Raw genomic sequence first — 21,513 nt, 5'->3', positions numbered from 1 at the left:
CCAGCAGCCATCTCGGACGCCATCTTCAAAATAATGCCTTTCCACAACTCAGATTTTCCTACATTTTTAGTATGCTTTTTAGCATGCCCAATAGTAACAGAATCCATTGAAAAATATTTTCTATAATTTATTTGGATTTTCAACCATATACTGACAAATCTAATATTGGAATCATTGCAAGCAGACCACTAGGGGGCGATCCCAACTTGCTTGCAATGGTTTTTGAAAACCTTATGCCTATACCAACCTAACACCATGCCAAAAATCAAAAAGTTGTCACCAAGTGCAAGATTTTTTCGAATTCCCTCTCAGCTATTATTAACCATCAGAATTCAGACAACAAAATGTTTTCTCACAAAATACCCACTCATGTTACACTGTTATGTTAATAGTAACACCTATCCTATGTCTCACCAAATACAAATTTGTGTTCTTTACTTGGCTGTTAACCCTAAGACCTGAGGCTGATTCTAAAAATGTCTTCTGAATCTAACAGTTTTCAGAAAAACATATGTTGCTCTATCAGCGGTTCTCAAACTTTTTCATGTAAAGAAAAAACCCAAATCATATGTATTTGGCCGCGGTGATGGTAGTTCTCATTCTATCCAACTCATCAAAGCTTCACAGCTTTCACGTGTGACCTACCTGTGATGGTTGAAACATCATGGTGGCCCCATTGCCCCGACTGCCTGGTGTTCCCAGGCGAGGCCAAGTGAAGAGGAACGGAGTCGGAGCCCAGCTCATCCAGGGCCCCTGACGCCTCCCCCTGCCCCTCATGGAGGGAGGAGAAGTCAAATTGGGAGTCCAGGAGGGCCTGTGGTGGCCAGGAGGGGGCAGAAAGTAGAAGAGGTGGAGAGGATGACGAGGGTGAGGTGGGAGGGGGAGCAGGGTGGGACAGCTTGACTGGTGCTGGAGAATTCAGGATGAACGCAGGGGACTGAAGGGCGGGCGTCCCAGGGAGGGGGCTCCCTGGTGGCTCAGGGAATAATTGCAGGCTGCCAGGGCATCAGGATCTGGGGAAAGATAACCTGGGGATAGAGAGAAAGAGAGACGGGAAGAGAGAGAGAGATAGAGAAATTAATTGATTTCCACCCTACAGCAGATACTGTATCTGTAAAGCAGTTTGATTGTACCAAGCCAAGGTGGAGGAGGCCAATACACACTCTACCGAACTACTGTATAGTTCGTCAGGACATCTGAAGGTAAACAAGTTCCAAGGAAAGGTTCTGAGACCGCCGTTCCGAAGCTCGGAATGACGTAAGTTTGTAGTTATATCACCTCCCTTTCCAAAGAAAAGTTCAGATGTCGGAGGGAGTATGTATTGCGATTAAAACTCTATTCTATTCCTTGTAGTCATTATGCAGAGAAAGGACGTACAGAGTCCCCTGCCTATCTAAGCTGCTCACAAAACCCAAGGATTTATTACGGAATATTTTTCATGTCCACTCACCTTCAATGCTACCCTCCTTTATTTAACCGGAGTAATGAAATGTGTTGATGTTTTTTTTTTCTTATAATGAATACTGTACACAAAGAAACTGGAGGGACGTTATATATTCAAACTGAACTGCATTAAAACAAGTGAAATCATCTTGGGAGATAAGTTATAAACAGCGATCTGACTGAGCAAAATTGGGTGACACCAGGTATAAAGCCTATTAGTTTGATGTTCAGAGAGACTCTTTCATTGTAACCATCACATGGCCCAGGCTGGGGACTATGTTTTGAGGGTCAGAGAGATCAGAGTTACCATGACCAGACTCTAACTACACACAGGAGATCCGGTTACTCGGCATGATGCTGGACACATTATACACAAAACAACTGTAAGAGCTATAAAACCAAACAGCAGGGGGCAGCGCATGCTGTGTGTAGTGAAAACTTTGTCTCAAAAGCTACCTGACATCCCAGCACTGTTCCTCCAATCAGATCTCCACACATTTCCTTCATCTGCTCACGCTGTGTCCACATAGCGATTTATGTATTAAAGGTGATATTTTTGGGTTAAAACAAAAAGTGTTTTGTTAAAAGTTAAAGTTCTATATTCTGGCAGTAATCATTGCAATAGAGTATTTGTTCAGTAACAGGTTTCCCTGTCTCTCCAGCTCTTTAATAAACAGAACATGTATTTTCAGGTGGGTTACAAATTCCAACCAATCAGGAGAGAGAAACCATTTATCAGCTTACATTTTATAGTGTTCTAATTCCAATTTTACCAGTATATGTTTTGTGCCATCACTTCAAATTTTACTTGTTTATCATGTATCCTGGATACAGGAAGCCATGGTTATCTCTCTTGATTGGATAGGATTGGTATCCCCATCTGAAAATGTATTTTCTGTTTATTAAAGAGCTGGAGAGGACAGTGAGACCCCCGTTACTCAACAAACACTCAATAGCAATGACTACTATGGTATGGGAATATAGAGCTATTTAACACTTATTTTAACAAAATAACTCATTTTATCACTTACATCCCCTTTAAATATGTTTTAAAATATTCAACATCCTCTTCTCTCCCACATGACCATTCCAGGATTTACGTGAGTAAGGTCTGGGCACTATGACTTCACTCTTTGTACTCGTTTTAATGTAAGGATTTGAGTCGATTCTGTGGCTGCATTTCTCGTTGATGAGCTCAGCTGAATGTAAATGAATGAACAAAGATCATTCATACTGTACTGTTTACAAAACAAGCTGTGTTTGAGTGAACAGGAGACTGTCTAAGCTCATATTATATACTGTGAGTCCGCCAGGCAATGCGTTGCTATTGATCTGTAATTGACACTGTGCGATGACGTAAGGCTATAGAGACAATGGCTGCAAGGAGAAACCAGAAATCACTTAACTACTGTGAAAGAACATATGCCTATGCACCAGGGAAATCCCATGATTTTAAAGTCTGATTTTAACCCATTAAGACCTGAGGCGATTCTTAAAATGTTTCTAAATCTCAACAGTTTTTTGAAAGAAATATGGAAAATATTTTTTCAAGATTTTTCAAAAATAGCAGATCTACAAGCTCATAGCGCGGCACAGCCCAAAGAAATCTTAAAATGAGACGCAGATGCGTCGCCGGTCTTAATGGGTTAAATGAAGTCGTTTTACAGTTTATTGTATATAAATGATGACAACCCAGTAAATTTGCATATACTGTAGTTAAATTGGCAAGCATTACTGTGGGAATAAAGGCGTAGCGACGAAATGAACACAAAGGCTTCATGCTTAGCAGACCAGTGACAAAGAGACAGCTGATACCTGAGCTGAATTACAGTATTATGTCAGTCAATAAAACATGAGCCCCAGGCCAAAGGCACAGACTGTATTTATACAATACATGCCTAACAGGGTAGGGAGGGAATATCAACTTTGTTCCAAAATGAAAAGGTGACACCTGAACGTACAAAAGTATTGACTACATAAATTATAGAACTTTAAAAAGGACAGCAGGACCAAGATCGATACAATAATAACAGTACAATAAGAGACATAGGACATAAGAGACAAACGCACACTTCAGTTGTTTGCTCGCCACAAAACGAGGGGATCACATGTAAAAAGCAGGGGTTTTCCAGCATAGAGGACTTTTTGTGCCCCCCAAAGAGGTTTTAGCCACCCCAAAGGAAAATCACCAGCACCAAAATTTGAGTTGAGAATAAAATATGTATGCTAGGTGACCCGTTATTTGCCTATCAACAAATCAGATACTAGGATTGTAGCAACTCACTTGTTCCTTAGAATTCCCTTAAACTCACTACTTTATTTAGTTTAGTTTTTCTGTTGTTGACTCAAGCATAATAGACATTTTTGTTTATTAATGTTTAGAAATAACAGGAAATGCATCGATTTCTCGCAAGTAAGGTAACACAGGCTCACTGCCTTTAGTGTGTTGTGTAGTCGCGATGCGGACAGAAGAGAGATCATGCTTACTATCATATGTAGTCACCCCCCAAAGGCCCATTCTGAAGCAGGAAAAACTCTGAATAGCACCCATGTCCCTTTCACCAGCAGGTCTTTTACCCTGTTATCCATATCCATCCATCCCCCACCCTGATCTCATGCAATCAGCTGAGTGAATTGGGTCTTGGCCAGGTTCACCCTGCCCCTGCCACACATCCTTTCTGTCTGCACTTAGAGCTGTCATAGAGGGCAGCTCGCACACGAGACTCATAGGCTACTATATCATACAGCTCATTACAGTGGGGCTTTCTATAGTAGGAAACAGACTGCAGTGCATCATTTACAGTTAACCTCTTTGGAATATGCAGTAGAATACGCAGTAAGAAAAAAGTTGTGTCTGTATTGTATGAACTGTATTTTATGCTTTGCTGCAACCAAACAGCCATTTGGCAGAAATTAAAATAAAGACAATCAAGCCTAAGAAACTGTTGTTCTGCTTCCATATGCTTTTGAAAGTTTTCAAAACAAATACCAAGTTCGGTTTGTCGTCATTCCAGAGACTGGAACAACTGGAATGACTTGCAAAATACTGGACAGGTCTGTCAAACACTCTTGTTGACCCTTACTCTTATGCTTTTTGCCGTTATAATACTGTGTGCATGCTGCTCTTGTCTTGTTGCATTGAATGTTTATGATCTGCTATTTAACTTTTAACTTTTTCCCTCTCTGTTAAGTTGCCTTGCCTTTTGCCAGGCTGCCATTGTATATAAGAATCTGTTCATAATGTCTTGGCTAGTTAAAAGGGTGAATTAAAAAAGAAAAGAAAAGAAGAAAACTATAAATACAATGTACATAATAGCTTAAGTGTTGCTGGAAATGACCATGGAAGTGTCATAGGGTGAAGAGTTGAGCAGGTTTATGTCACAAGGGGTTTGTTTGATTTAGCCAATATAAAACATGGCATTGTTATGTCAACACAAACAGATATACAGACACTCAAACACACTCCGACACATACACAGAAATGCATGCACGCACAGAAATGCATGCATGCACACACACAAATAAAAGCACACCCATGATCAGTTAAACACAAGCCCTTCCATCTCGTTATTAGTGTAACACATTGTCCCTCCGTCAAGTCTAATTTGGCGCTGAGTGTTGTGGCCTGTTGGTTTGTCAAACAGCCAGCCATGCGAGACTCTGTCCCCCACTTAACCGTGACACTTAACTGTCACACTGGTGGATAGCATTATTAGCCTCTCCCCCTGTTTTGAACTCTCTATCTCTCTCTCTCTATCTCTCTCTCTCTTTTTCTCTTCAGTGCACAGGCATAAAGCCAGGGAACAGACCCAAGCTGTCAGCTGAGAATTCTTCTGGTTCTGCTTCAGAGCTACAGAATCCACTGAAGCTCAAGGAGAGATTAGTATTGTGGTTGTGCTGTATGGAAACACACACGCATGCACACACACATACAGAAACAGCACTGGAGGAAACTGGTACAGACATACAAACATGTAAGTAATGATATGAAGAGTTTAAAGATTGTCAGACTTGCTAAAACGGACGTGATAATGTAACAAGAATAGAGTTGGTATTTAATTAGTGGCATTAATTAAATAACTTAATAACTTAATAACTCTTTCTGTGGTTTGTTTTGAGGTAATCTCTCAAGAACAGATCTATAGCAGTGCTTGGATCTGTCGGGAGCCGTGTTGACAACCTATGCACATTGGCTACAAGTGGGCGTGCCTTCAGATCAGGAAGCAGGCCACGCTTTACCCAATCAAATGTAGTGGGCGGGATTTACATGTGTGCGGCTCGCTTCCCACTGGAAACAAACCGAAACTCATTAAACAATAGCGTCCTCGGAGCCGGAGAAAAACACGGAAAGTTAGTAACATTTTAACTTGCTCTTTCATCATAGAAACAAGTGGGCTTATAACCAAAACGATCCATGTTCTTTGGGAGAAATGGTGTTAGTGTTCCGTGGAGAAATATTGTTGGTGGGAATGAAAACATAGGCACACCACCGGAAGTGGAGGGCTGAGGGCAGACCAAACCACGGTTTCCCGTGAGCATGGGTCCTCCGTACAGCTCCGCCCAGAGTCAAATGGAAAAGTGAAAAACAGTAGAGGGCGAAGTTTTTCCTTTTTATTTGACGATGGGTTCCCCAGATTGGTTTTGAGATGCCTTTGGGATTCTATCATTCTAAACATCAGAATTTGTGTTGTTTTTTCACCATTATTTCCTCTGTATTTTAATGTGGGGTTTGATCAGTTATACACATTACTTTTATGCGTTATTAGCTCTGCTAATAATTTCAAAATGACAAAGTTAAAAACAAACCGTAATAGCAAACTAATCCCTATACGCATAAAGCAAGTGGGTAAAGGTGTAACTGTTGCTGTGTCTGACCTTTGACCTCAGTCAGACTGAGAGGTTGAAATGCCACACGTTGGTACTCTCTACAAACAATCTGCCTACAAGATGGTGTGTGTACGTGCGAGGGGCCACACAGGGGAGAGAGAGAGAGTGAAAGGAGGATCGAGAGGCAGAGGCATACTACTAGAACAAGTGAGAGTCTGTCTGTCTGTCTGTCTGTCTGTCTGTCTGTCTGTCTGTCTGTCTGTCTGTCTGTCTGTCTGTCTGTCTGTCTGTCTGTCTGTGTGTGTGTGTGTGTGCTTGTCAGACAGCGGAAGAGAACAGATAAAGTAAAGAAAGTAGAGAAAGAAATTGCAAAAGGGCACTTGGGAGGTGCATTTGAAAGATGGTGTCTACTTAGCAGGGGGGGGGGGAATAAAAGACATGAATTGGTTCCGGTCTGTATTCACCCAGTCACTCCCACACTGGATAAATCACTATCTGCTAGCTAGCGGAGAGGAGTGGGAGGGGCATGCTGGTCTCTTCTATAATTGGCCGACAAGGCCTGGAACTCTGGACCTACTGTTGCCCTGGGAAACTGTAGGACTGCGAGTGGCTTGTTCATGTGACAAAGCAGGAATAAAGTGCTGAACAGTGGCGGCCATTGTAGAAGTCCAACTTCACGCATATCCTACATTAGTGCTGTAAGCAGTGGCCACTGTAGAAGTCCACCTTTTTCTTTTTTTCCTTTTTATTAATCCTTTATTTAACCAGAGAAAATCACATAGAGATTTACATCTAATTTCACATGAGCCCTGGCCAAGAAGGCAGCATACAGTAGCTCACAAACACAATGCAACACAACATATTAGTATCAATGGATAAAACAGTGCAAAAAAGGCATAAAAGCAGTTAAGAGAGCAGGCTTCTGTATTGGTTATTACAATAGGTGTGTGAAAGTCCATCCTCACCCTCATACAGTACATGGACAAGGAGCATATAGCAACCTAGGAACAAGTCCATGGAAGCGTAATGTGCACAGAGGTTCACGCCGTCTACCTCCCATCCCCACCAGGCTGAACAGGCGCATCGATCAACCAGCAGAAGTCGCTAGTGCAGTGACAAGAACATGATCCCTTGCCAGCTTTTGTTTGGGGTGTCTGTCCGCCCAAGCCAGAGGCACCATTGGGTATGTGCAGTGGAAGGCAAGTGTTTGACCTCTACGTCACCCAGACATCATCAGCTTTATTTGCAGAAATCGCTTCCTTGCTCTCCTCAGGCAGTACATTTGATCACTGGCCTGGTGTTCAAGTACAATAATGCTTAGGAATTGATAGCTACAGTGTATATACTGTACTTATATTATTATGTGTCACCTGAAACCTGCACAATTAACTGGATTCTCGTTGGGTTTATAAGACCTCATTTCACCTATGGTGACAAGATCACGCAAAACACAAGCCTCAACTTACCACTGGTGACAAGATCACGCATAATACAAGCCTCAACTGACTGCAATATATTCCCCTTCTCAATTTATGGTTATAATTTGCAGAAACTACACCATACTACAATACATTTGACTAAACTACTAGTAGTAAACTAATCTGAACTAAAATAATAATAATAATAATAATAAAAATAATAATAATAATAAGGGTAATAATAATAATAATAAACTACGCCAAACGAAGCCTCAGCCATACATGGGAAAATTGGACAACAGCTAAAAACAATAATGGAGGAAACATGCCATTAGTGTTTACCTCAAACCAAGTGATTACCTCAAACCAAGACTTTGTTTCATGGTGGAAGTCTACACCCTATGAAACGATAAGGTTTTCTGTAATGACCAGGAAACATGGCTGCCTTCCTTTGCTTATGTTTTACTTGTTAGAAGTTCCAGAGGGACACTCTGTTGATTTGCCCCTAGATATCCCATTGTATTTCGGTCTCACAGAGACTCTGAGACAATGCCGATGTGAAGATAACTTGTTTTCTGTTCATCAGGGCCACGTCAGAAAAGAAGGCTCATCCAAGTGCTTTGACTAAAGGGTGTAACCAAGCTTATTCAACTGCTCCAGGGCATACGAAATACAGCCCACTCCAGAGGCCTCCAGGAGATAACAGACTGGATAATACCATTAGCTGTGTTTTCACTACAGTGCCATGCCAGTAAAACTATTAGCATAACTTGCTGGAATGGCAATGGGAGAGACCGTTTTCACATGCCCTCCTTGGCAGCACAAGCGCTGGTATTGCATGATAAGAGACCGTTTATTTGTTTATTTTCTAACGGTATAGTACTTTATACTTGCGCGAGAGCTGACTGTAAGCACGCAAGACTGTAACATTAATCCATCAAAAGAATAGAGGATAAGAAAACAGTTTTCTCATATTTTTTTAACATTCATTATCACGAGGATGCAGGGGTTAACAGATGGAGTTGGAAGATTTGTTTGTAGCCTAAGATCTCAAGACATAAGTGAATGTCAACTAAATCGATTCTTTTTTTAAACGTTCACTTATTAAATCAAACAGCTGTGTGCTGCAGTGCGTTGCAACTTGCGAGCACTGTGAGCACTGAGCCTGTCTCTCTCTTTTCTCTCTCTGAGAGAGTGAGACTCTCACGCACCCTCTCCCTATAACGGAGCTAATTTTACTTACATCGTAGTTGGACAAGCCATCCCCATGCAACATATTTCAACATTGCTTTGAAGCATTTTTGTCACTGAACAGTTTTGGCTACAGGTACGTACATGCTCACTCGACCTCGGTGACCGTTAGAACGCTCCCTCACTCGACGCTCTCTCTTTCCCTTTGTCAACATCATCACGCTTTCCCAGTACTTCGAACACCAAAACTGCCGCTATAAAAAGGCTTTACAAATAACAGTTTAATTGTATTATTTTGTGAAGAGAGAGAGAGAGAGAGCGAGCGAGAGAGAGAGCGAGCGAGCGAGAGAGAGAGAGAGACTCTGCAGATAAGCTGCCCAGTATCAGTTCACTATCTTGGCAAACTGTTAACTCCACAAACAATACACAATGACTACAAGCTCTCCTGCACGCTCACCATGTGTCTCTGTCACTACGTGGGAGACAGCAAGGTTAGACTGGTGCACTCAATGAGATAAGACAAACACACATACAGTACACACACAAACACCTGTCTGAAAACCGTATCTCCTGGTGTGTTTATACTGTATAAAGTCACAAGACAAGTCAAATGTAGTTGCTATTTGAGTTGCTAAATGATACAATATTGTACTACTAACTATATTCATAAAGATTTTAACATCTTTGATATACACTGCTCAAAATAATTAATGTAACACTTTGATCCCTTAATTCTTCTGAGCAGTTTTTGTTAGCAGTATGTACACAGTTCATGAAAACTCAAAATAATTAAGGGATCAAAGTGTTCCCTACATTTCTTTGAGCAGTATACTTTACTGCATGTACCCCAAACAGTGTATGAAAAAACACACAAACTATAAGATTACCCAGCAGCATACAAGGCAAGCCTCAGATTAATTTCAAACTGGGCTGCAGTGGTTAGAATAATGATGGGTAAACAGGTGCTCAGGTGCAGTCTTCCTCTGAACTTCTAATTATTTCATGTTTTATTCATCAAGTTTATTGTGTTTATCAGTCAGGTCCCTGAACACAAGGATATTGTGTGGCAATCACCATGGCCTTCAACTAAATGAAAAGAAAAAGCCATGTTTGCACGCACAGTAACCATTGTGAAAGCTAGCTGGATATAAAACCAATTAATAATATGAGGATCATTATGACCCATAAAGTAAGAGTTACTCGCACGTATATTTATAGACCATGGGGGGTCCTCAGAATTACTACAGGGGGGCACCCACGTCTTTATGTGATAGGAACGTTTTTTTTTTACATGAACCACTTGAGCACCCATATTCTGGGCAGGACATCGACGAAGAGGTTTGGTGAAGAGGGAAAAAAAGCGCGAACCAAGGAGTCTTCCGAGCTCCTTATCCAAGCCACACAGTCATCTCCAGGTTCGACTACTGCAAATGCCTCCTTGCTGGTCTACCTGCATGCTCTCTCAAATCTTGATCCAGCACGGCCTGGGCCGCAGCCTGGCGGTCCAGGCACCCTAGGCTGCAATGCCGGCCTGACAGCGTGTCGCGGGTTCGACTCCCGTTCCTGACGACCTTTGCTGCGTGTCACCCCCCCATCTTTCTCCCCATTTCCTGTCAGCCTACTTTCCCTATCCCTCTCTAATAAAGGCATACAAAAGCCACAAAAAAAAATATTTAAAAAATAATAATAATAATCTTGATCCAGCACAACCCCTGGTCTTCAACATCCCAAATGTTCACATAGCTACCATCTTCTGCACTCCCTCCACTGGCTCCCTGTTACTACTACTTACATTCCATTCAAAGCACTGGCGATGATCTAGTTAGTACAAGCAACCATGGTATCCCCCTACCTGCAGGAAATGAGGAAGTCCTAAAACCCTTCCCGCACACTTTGACTTTAGGGTTGGGAAGGACATCTGTACGTTTTATTCTTACTTCATGGTTGGAATAACCTCCGAGCATGAAGTAAGAGTATGATGGCTGGAGTGTGAATACTGTGAATGTTGTCTTTTTATGGCCACATCAGTGTAAGTTTATTATTGCATCATACTATGACATCTTGACTTTGTAATGCTTATATTGCCTCTCAATTTAAAAAAAAACACTGTAATTAAAAAAATAGAAAACATGTTGATACAGAACACAAAAGATGTAATCAAATCATGTAGATATTAGATAACAAAATCCATGTGATAATATTTGAATCCATAAGGTGCAGCTGTATTAATAGCTATCAGCCTCTTGTGTGCAGAGCATGTACAGTTAACCATTAACAAAACCAATTGCCCAGTTTGCCCATAAAGACAGGGTATTTTAAGTCCTCTGACCTCATTGATAAAGGAGACCGGCAGAGGAAAATATGAGCAGGAAGGTGTCCAGTATCTTGCTCAAATGGACACAGGGTGACAACAATGTATACAAACTGAAAGCCCCCATCCAAAGAGATCAGACCAACAGCTCCATTTTCACAAAATCCCATCAGCAGTTCCTCACAGTCACAGCCTTATCCTAGCAGCCTTATCAGCATGACAAAAGGCAGGATATAATGCACTGGACAATACAAATAATAAGAGCACAAACTGAGGTTAGCTACATGAAAGAGATGTGAAAAAAACGAAACAAAACGAAAGGGCCCAGCTGAGTGGAAAAAGAGAAAGAGGGAGACAGAGAGACGTAGTGTTGAGATGAGCCAAATACAAAGGATTTAGGTGAGGCATAATGACAGGACAGTCTAGTCAAACATGTGTTGACAGGAGAAACACAGCAGTAAAGCTGTACGAGAACCACTTTTTACTAGATGGATGGAAGGCCAGAGAAGACAAGATGAAAAAGAATAAACTAAATGAGCTTGGGAAAAGAACAGGGGAGGTGTCCAGAGGACCTTTATGTAGAAAAGACCTGCAGGTTATTTTTACAGCTCACTACAGTCACCCAGACAACTGGAACAGCTATATCTGGACACCCATCCCAGGGAATAAAAAGAGGCTACAGATACCTAAATACCAAACTCTCACACACTGTATCCCTGTCGTGTTCATCTCTCTCTCTATTCAATGGAGCATTATTGGCATGAGAAAACCTACATTACGTAAATAACCTTAGCAGCAGTGGGGCATTTGCAATAGCGAATGTTTAGATTAGAATAGGGCCCAGGGGGGTAATTTACCAAATATATAGAACTTGCGTTAAGATACATCAATAGATTGTCAGCGTTAGCAGCAAAGAAAATGATAAATTCCCAGGCCCGGCCGCGGCGGCAGATTTTCTGCGTCTCTCCCTTGTTTCCTGTCACTCTTCACTGTGCTAAAAGGCAAAAAGCCCGGAAACTAATCTTGAAAAGGGGGGGGGGTGAAAGAAATTTAGTATCAGATTTATATAATGTGCACTAAGGTCAGGCCCGGATTAATGCACAGGCTCACGGGACTCTCTCTGTGTGTGTGTGTGTGTGTGTGTGTGTGTGTGTGTGTGTGTGTGTGTGTGTGTGTGTGTGTGTGTGTGTGTGTGTGTGTGTGTGTGTATGTGTGTGTGTGTGTGTGTGTGTGTGTGTGTGTGTGTGTGTGTGTGTGCGCGCACTTGCGTGCGTGCGTGCGTGCGTGCGTGCGTGCGTGCGTGTGTGTACTTACAGGCTCTACTGCAGTATCAAGTGCGTGAACACCCAACTTCTGAAGAGCGTCTATCTACCCAGCAGCTACCATCAGACTGTTGAAAAAGGCCTGAGCACCACCTGCCACCAGGCTGGCCTGTCACACTGAATTTCTTTCACTTATGTTGGTCTAGTCTTCCTATTACACTTGTATTACATTAATACATTATACTTTCGCATGCGGACTTACCATACATACGTTTTTTTATGTGAACATGTGGTTAGCAACAAGGTAGCATACTCGAAAAGAAGAATTTCACCCGCTTATTTACACCTGCAAACCTGTGATGTGATCATGTGACTATAAAGATCATTCTGATTCTGCATCTGAAATAGGCCTGATACACAATGACAGTGGTTCAGAAAAAACAATTGTTACCCTCAGGAAGGGTAACTAAACCTGGCCATAGCCATGGGCACTACAAAGTCTTAATCTGGCCGTTACTAAGGAATGTAAATCTATACATCTAGAAGGTATGTACATCTAAATTCATTTTATCTATGGGTCAGGGTGTTTCTTTATAGTCCATTGCATCCATCGTGTAGTAACGCCATGTGACTGAGTTTAACTCCCTCCGGTGTTAAAAGAGAACAGCGAAAGGTACTCCATATCGGCCGAACATGAACACATGAGAACCATAGATCTTCTGTAGATTTATAATCTATAAAATAGCCTGACACTGAATTATCATTTCGTTTCACTCCATTATTCAGTCTGAAAGCTCTCTCAGTGCAGCAGTTTTCTGAGATGGCCAAAGTGGACTCTTTGGCGATTGGTTCATACAGGATTATCCAGATCTGGATTGGGATGCTTATATTTTCAACCGAGAAAACCCCGCCTTTCTACAGGGTCACCAGACCCTGAATGCGAGACTAGCGATTCAGGGGCTGGAGCCAAGCTAGGGATAAGAGGTACAAATGAAATATGTGAGTTAGAGTATAGTGTGTCTATCTTCCAGTGCTGCCTGGAGCAGGAAACTGAAGAGTTTCACATCTGCTCCTGTGACATCCCTGGCCAGTGGCTACACTCTATTTCCCATCCTGTGTCTCCCTAGGGACTCCATAAAAAACAGGTGTCGCCAAGGGACTGCCCCTTACGTCCAGGGTCACACACAGTATTGTGTGAAGATGCACATTCTCGTCAGCTCGCTTAAGCTAAACTATGTAGCTATGTTGAATGTCAACGAGGTTTCAGAACCAAAATTATGTTTCATATCAATGAAAGTACTATGTGCAATTTCAAAGTACATTATCACCTATTCCAACATGGTTTACAACTCGGACAGCACACTATTCGAAGCAATTGGCCATTAGCTGCTCAATGCAGGCATTTGCTGGTCTAGCGGCTCGCTTGGATGCACCTCCTCGCTGTCAGCACACCTGCCTTGTATTCAAGTGATGTAAAAGGTTATGCAAAACATTATTTATTTAAATACATTCAAACGTTATGCCAGCTAATGTTACCATGCTAGTTAGCCACTTAATGTCCGGTCCACTCATAGAGCACACCTGCCTGTTTGTCTGAGTGGAGATAGGCGTACTTGAGTCAGAGAAAGCCCCGCCAATTGCAACCGTTCCATAATCAAAACCTCTGAAAATACACAGCTTGCCACCTTCCACGCTGCCAGATCGTAGCCTTTTGCTCATGCCGTCTACTTTGACTCTGGTTCCTGTCTCCAGTCCCCCATCTCATCTGCCCAGGTTTGCTGTCCCTAGCCTGCCCCAACTCTGCTTGCTCCTGCCTCAGTCTCCACTGACAGCTGCTGGTTCCCATACAGCTGAGCTTCCGGTAGCCTCCACCCCACCCGTTAATAAATACCTTTATAACGTTAACCCTAACTCCTGGTCTGCGTCTGCACTTGGGTTCACCCACACCTGTTAACAAAGACCGTGACGGAATATTCTCCTCAGCTGATAAGCCTGTCACGAGTCAATAATCAACCAAATGCAGGCACACTTGTAACACGGTGCTTCACGTTCAGCAAGGAGTGCCAAACCACTCATCCAGACACCAGACAAAGCAACTTCAGTTTGTTAATTAGTTATAAGCCTGAAAACATTTCAGACTAATGGCTGACTGAAAAGAAGAAAAGTAATTGGTTTTGTAGCTAAACTGCTTCTGATGACAAGAAATAAAGTATAGACAGACTCGCCAACAAAGCTTGGCACCAAAATAACAACAACTAAATAATCTGAAAACTCATGCTGAGTACATTGACACACTAAAACCCTGCATTATCTCCCACTAAGTCTTTCAAGGTGAAGGCAAAACACACAAGCAGAACGTCACACAGTCAGGCGTTGCTTGTGGAGGTCTATTCAAAAGGACAGGTTGAAACACACACACAGAAAGGTAAAGCCTATGAACAATGACTCAATAAACTTGACTCACTCACCTGCTCCATTAGGCTAAAAGGGTTTCAACAGCCCTCCACAGAATATGCTCACAAGTCGGTCATTTTAATCTCCATCTCCACATACACTCCACTCATCTACATAGACTCACACCAATAGAATGAGACTTTGTTTAGGACTCCGCCATGTTGACATGAGAAGCATTAGGGGGAACACTAGGGCCTCTGTCCTGGCTACTAGATAATCAACATAAACAGACACAGCTACACTGTAACAAACGTAGAAGTAGCATCAATGACACACCGTGCTGTCTAAAAACAACTTTTATAATCTAACCAAATATTAACCATCATACACAATCCAGGCTGCATAATAGTATTTGAGCCATTTCAGAACATGGTAGTATTACCATACTACCATGACTTATTGCTATAACACTGTAGTTATTATTTGTGCCTATAAATACTAACAACATTTTCCAAAGCTGGCAGTCAGTGAGCTATAATAATATTAGTAATATCATGGCTCCAACACCATATTGATATAGGTTTATTATGCACTGTATTTAAGTTAGCCTATGATAGCAATGTGAAATGTTAGAGTCTCAGTGTTTTTGCTACAGCGTTTACCTTTGCAGGGGATGTTGTACTTGCAATGTTAGTAGGATGGTTTACAGTGCTGAAACACGCAGTATTGATTAATCAAGTTGCTATGATAGAAATACTGTAACAATACAGCATGTCTCTCTGTCTTATGATATATATTACAGAGACTCGCTGTATTGTTATATTATTTAACCTTGCACAGGAAACTCTTGTTTGTCTTCTGTGTCTTTTATGTTTATTCCTTGTACCTGTATTTGGACCTGAGTCCGCTAATAAAGATTGAATTGAATTGAATTGTGTCCAGCAGTATATTACTATATCAGATGCTAACAACATTGGCCAGGTCTGACGCTCTCAACACAACAACAACATACTGTACATAATGGCTAATTAGTATTGTGTACAGTATATACAGTATGTTAGTATATGACAGGGACTTACTGTGTGGCTCCAGTAGCTACCCTTGTAGAGGGCGAGGGCAGTGTACACATATTGGCCTGTGTGTCCTTCAGTAAAAGTGCATGTCAGATGAAATGGCCCTCGCTGCTGCTGCTGCTGCCTGTAGCTGTCTCTCTCAGCTACTGTCCCGACAGGAGAATGTGTCCTGCCTGAGAGAGAGAGAGAGAGGCAGAGAGAGAGAGAGAGAGGAGGTGGGGTTGAAGAGGGGGGGGAAGAGGAGAGGTGGGGGGAGGGAAATACACAGAAGAGGAGGGAGAGGGCGTGTTTATTATGGTGTGTGTGCATGAGAGAAAGAGAGGAAGCGCGCGTGTGCGTGTGTGCGTGCGTGCGTGTTTGAATGTTTTAAAAAGAGAGAGAGTTTATCTCTGTAAGATAAAATGTTAATATACCCATAATACTACAGTGTACTATAACTGCATCCCAGTTATTAGCATCAAGTAAATGCTGTAGAGCATTGTGGGCTCTCCACGGTCTGCAAAAAGTACAGTAGCAGCTATCGTAGAAGTCCCAGTTCATGTCTTTATCCTGCATCAGTACTGCATTATTTGCAGAATCAAGACCATATCTTGAAACTCAGTTGTCTCACAAGTTGTCTCAAGTTGTTATCAAGTGCAGAAATAGTTCGGCAAGCATGCCGTGAGAAGCCAGACTAGAAGCCAAACTAGCCAGAGTCAGTCCTATAGACTTCTATCTGGTACTGAATCCAAGTCATTTGCATTAGTCAAATTCTATAAAGCACTGGTCTTTCTGCTGTTAGTAAAATCAGATCTACACGCTACACTGTATCGGTGGACAGGAGTACCTATTTTTAGTATAGGTATAGGTATATATATTGTTGCTGTCGGTTAGAGACCTTGTATCTCCATATCAACGTTTTTTCGAAATGAATGCCCTACTTCACCATACAAGAGTGTCACACAAAAGTAGTGAAAATAGCAGGTCTACAAGCTCACGATGCAATGCATAATGAGTTTGCAGATCGGCTATTTTCAATATTTTAAAATGTTTTTAAAACATTCATAAAAAAGGAACGGTTTTGGACGTACAAGGTTGCCACCCAACGGCAACGGTATCTCAAAAACTACTGGTTGGATTGCCATGGAATTTTAAACCTTCATGAACCCCAGAGAATGGCCTCTACTGATTCCTCTAGCTCACTTTTACCCAAACAGTGGGTCCCGGACCCATTTTTATGGGTTGCGAGTAAATATCCCTTTATTTTTCGTTTCCTACATTTAGTTTTTAATTATCATCATTTCAAAAGATTTTATTTTTAATTCCAAAAAAATGTTTTTCATAAATTAAAACCTAATTCAAACATTGGTAACACTTGCTATGTATCCCATGTCTATAATGCATTATAAGTATACTTATAAATTAATGCATTGTAATCCGCTTATAACACTGTATAATTATAGTTATAAGAACTCATTAATGCTCATAATACTTTATAACAATAATCATGACTTTGTGTAATGTAATTACTTTATCCACTTAAAGTGACTTATAATCACACTATAATGCATTATAACAGTGATTACAATACATTATAAAATAGATTATTATAATGTATTACAACTATGATAATTATAATGCACTATGATCCTTGCAAAAAAAGTGTCCAGCAATTATGAAATAATAATACCTTCTAGGTCATTATAGAATCCTTTATAATGTACTATAATTATTATAATTATACTATAATTATACAGTGTTATAAGCAGATAATAATGCATTATGCTTATAGACATTGGATGCATAGCAAGAATGTAATAAATAAATAAATACAAATCTAAGAAATAACAAATTAGGAAGAAAATAAACTTTTAAGAAGTAGAGAAAATAGCAGATCTACACATTGGCAGGTTTAGGTTGGCAGGGATAATTGGTTCCAACACAGTGAGTCATTGATTAACTCAACGGCTAATTTGACTGTTGATCAGGCACTGATTAATTACTGCCTTAAGTGAGGCCAAAGGCATATTCATGTGTTCTATTAACAGATTATTGACTTTGTCATATCAAAGCAAAGGGCACCTGGCAGGCTTCAGGAAAGCAGGGAGGGAGATGGTCTAATAGGCAGAGAGGTGAAGGCTCGGGTAGGATCTGATCCAAGTCAGGACCAACCATAATACACCATTCACTGGGTTTTTAACCTCTTTATTGCTGTCTGCATGTTTCTGAGAACAGTAAATATAATATTATGTATTTCCTAAGTTGTACAATGTTGTACAGTATGTGTGTAGGCATGTTTATTATTACATAGGGCTGCAGTGTGGCATAGACATGACTCTGCCACCATGCAGCACTTTGGATGGCTGCTCTAACCGGGTTAGAGCAACAGTTATGTAACGTTGCACGCTTCGCTTGATCCCCCAGACCAGCCGATGTGTACCTCCATTTGAGAAACACTGATTTAGCTGATGCTCTTATTCAGCATCTCAAACTATAGGCTGTTGATGACCATATTAGCTGTAGTGGGGAGCAAAGCCATGACCTTGTGGTTGTGGAAACCTGAGAGACCAGATTCGACCACATGCTGGCACACTGGCCTGAAAATCCAGATATTTCTGTTTTATCAACAGTTGCTGGTCTTACAGTACATTAACCTTTATGCCACAACACTGTAGCTGGCTTAGAATTGCAAGGCACAGAACAGCCTTCTGTTTACAGGCCAATATGCTCATTAAAACTGGCTTAGCTAAATGTTGGAGACAATGATCCACTGTACTGGTAAATTCAGACAGAAAATGAGGACACACTGACAACATCAAGCCACAAAACAAAGACAAATATTGTGTGTGTGGTAATTGACTCTCATTCAAGCTCCTTGTTAGCTGAATCTCTCACCCAGAGTGAATTACAAGTGACATCGTAAAATAAGCTTCATTTCCTTGATCACCAACATTATAAGCAAGTGATAGTAAGCAGTACAAAAGGTCAATTTGCAAATCGAGACTACTTGACATTCAAATCCAGAGTGTTAATTTAAATCAGAGTGCTGTGTAGAAGAGACATGATGAGATCAGGCCAGCGAGAGACTTGGTTATAAATTACATGTTAAATGTCTATGGATATATTGTTAAAGGGGAAATCCACCCATTTTCAATATTTAACTATGTCATTAATATAGCATAAAGGAGTTGTGTGGAAATAAGAAAAAAGTTCCCCCCTTTCTGTGTTGCCTTGAACTGGAGGATTGATTGTGGGTTTAACATTGCAAATTACAACATGATGAGTCATCACGTTGTAATTTGCAATGTTAAACTCACAATCAATCCTCCAGTTCAAGGCAAAAAGAAAAGGGGGGAACTTTTTTCTTATTTCCACACAACTCCTTTATGCTATATTAATGACATAGTTAAATATTGAAAATGGGTGGATTTCCCCTTTAAGTAAAATGCCCCCTCCCAAAGCCAACATTTTACAACCTTTGTGCTGTCAGATTTTTTCTAATAAAGTCTCATAATGATGGCTATGCTATGCTGTGATTATACCATAAATGGCATCTAAGTTTCTCATCAACCCTGATGATTTGTTTTCTTTTTTCTTTTAGACCGAGTGCCTTTTCACTCATGGCTCACAATATGATCTGGCTTTGATGTCGTCATATTACACAGCAGACATTCTATCTAGAATATACATTACCTCATGCTCACACATGAAAGTGGCTAACAAAACATTGCATTCTTTCAGCTGCTTGGCCTAACCGCTTCTCTCCAAGCGAGTCTATTCTACTGTACCCTGCTTCTGCATTCTACTTCAATAGAATAAATCGATAGTTAGATTCAGTAGAAAAAATTACAAAACAAACAAATAATGTACGCCTAGGCAACGGGTTAATTTACTGAAGCTTGTCTTCAGCTGTTTTGCCTTAAGGGCAGACAGTTTCCTATCTCGTTATTTGTTAGTCAGACTTCCTATTTGGGTTTTAGTTGGAGGGTGTGCAAGTGCTTCCACAATGCTTGAGCTGTGGTTTCCCTATCGCATTAATATCATTAATATATCTCAATGCTCTTTTAATGTAAGAACAAGCTCGGCTGTGTGTGGTACAGACAGCATGCACTTACTGTGTCACATACAGCTAGGATTGAAGTTTCTTTAATGTGGAAATACAGACGGCTAAGCATAAAATACTATAATAGAGTACTGTTCGCAGAAGAAGCTCAGCCTAAACTCCATCTCCTAGGTAGAGGCTCCTTAGTTTGCTGCTTCTGCATTCCACCACCTCCCATCTTTTATGCGTTTGATATTGGATGACTGGATAATTATCTATCATTTTGATTCTATGGTTTTGCAATGTGTAAATAAAATAAACTTGTGTAAAAGGCTCAACATAGATTTCTGTTTCCCCCTCACAATGTCTCCCTCTCAGCTTTCCTTATGTTTTCACAGTAAATAATTATTTCTTTAAGCCTGGACTCCTCGTTCTCCTTTTTACTTTTTTAAATGTATTTCTAGCACTACTAGCAAGACCACTAGTTTAAGCATCAGTCTCCTATCCTCATAGGACACATTAAACAGTATTGACTGGGGAAGAATTATCAAATAGAATGGATTTTTGTCCCCTATTGCTTTTTGCTTTGTCTTTTTGTCATTTGCATTCATTGTGCTAAAACTGGTAAAGTAAGCCTAATGCTTTCAGGAGATAGACATAAGTGATGGTCAGTATAGTATTACTAGCTGACTGATACTAGTGATTGTGATAAATCTATGATACAGACACAGACACACACACACACACACACACACACACACACACACACTCTTGACATTTGGCAGATGCTCTAATCCAGAGCGACAATATAGATGCGTAAATGGCATGAACCCTCCACAACCAACAGGATAATGGTCAAATAAAGCGCAAACAAACAAAACAATAGCCAAATAATATCAGTTAAAAAGCATTGTGGCGTGCGACGCCTTCCAAAAAAAAATGAAATAGGACATCAAGTGGATCAACTTCAGTCTAAAAGTAAGACAATAAAACAATGTCTCTTAACTTAACTCAAGACATGGGCAAGGCTCCACTTCCTACCAGCTACCACCAAAGAGTTCCCAGTTCCCACCCTGCTATCTATGGACATTTCCCTTCACTGCTGTAGCGTATCAGCGGCGGCAAAGTGGTAAAGAAAGGTATAGAGGAAGCTGTCTATGGGGAGGACAACGTGAATTAAGAAGTAAGCACAAGATAAACTTACATTATATTCATGTACTCGGCGTTGATCAAGGTCGTTGTCCGCTCACAACTTTTCCTCCCAGCAGCAAACTAACTCCTACTCAGCTGTCAAAGCGATGAGGCTGTTCTGTTGTCTTCCATTTAGTCATCTACTGAAGTATCATGGGAAATGTAGTTGTACGTCTTGTTCCACACGCAAAGTATTCAATCAACTTACATTTTACAGTCACTGACCATGCTGTATATTTTCCGTTCTCCCTCTATAATAGTTTACAAAGAAGGACACCTATCTATAGTCGAAAAGAAATCTGAATATTTGAGGGTGACTTTTATAATTCTGGTCCTTCGACTGCATTTAAAAAATAATGGCTCCCTCCCACTCCATTCAGTT

The 21,513-nt window shown here is 40.9% G+C and overlaps 1 long non-coding RNA gene across 1 annotated transcript; it reads right to left on the bottom strand.

Moving 5' to 3' along the window:
- Positions 1-858: 858 nt before the first annotated feature.
- Positions 859-21,293, bottom strand: LOC311037929. Its single transcript, XR_014600002.1, has 3 exons — positions 21,145-21,293; positions 15,926-16,092; positions 859-1,028 (listed from the first exon to the last, which is right to left on the bottom strand). It is a non-coding gene; the product is annotated as an uncharacterized lncRNA (long non-coding RNA).
- Positions 21,294-21,513: the final 220 nt, after the last annotated feature.

Source organism: Gymnoscopelus microlampas (assembly GCF_963454915.1).
Source record: "Gymnoscopelus microlampas genome assembly, chromosome: 2".
NCBI lineage: Eukaryota > Metazoa > Chordata > Actinopteri > Myctophiformes > Myctophidae > Gymnoscopelus > Gymnoscopelus microlampas.
Note: the sequence above shows the minus strand (reverse complement) of the source record. Positions and strands in the feature narration are given on the sequence as shown.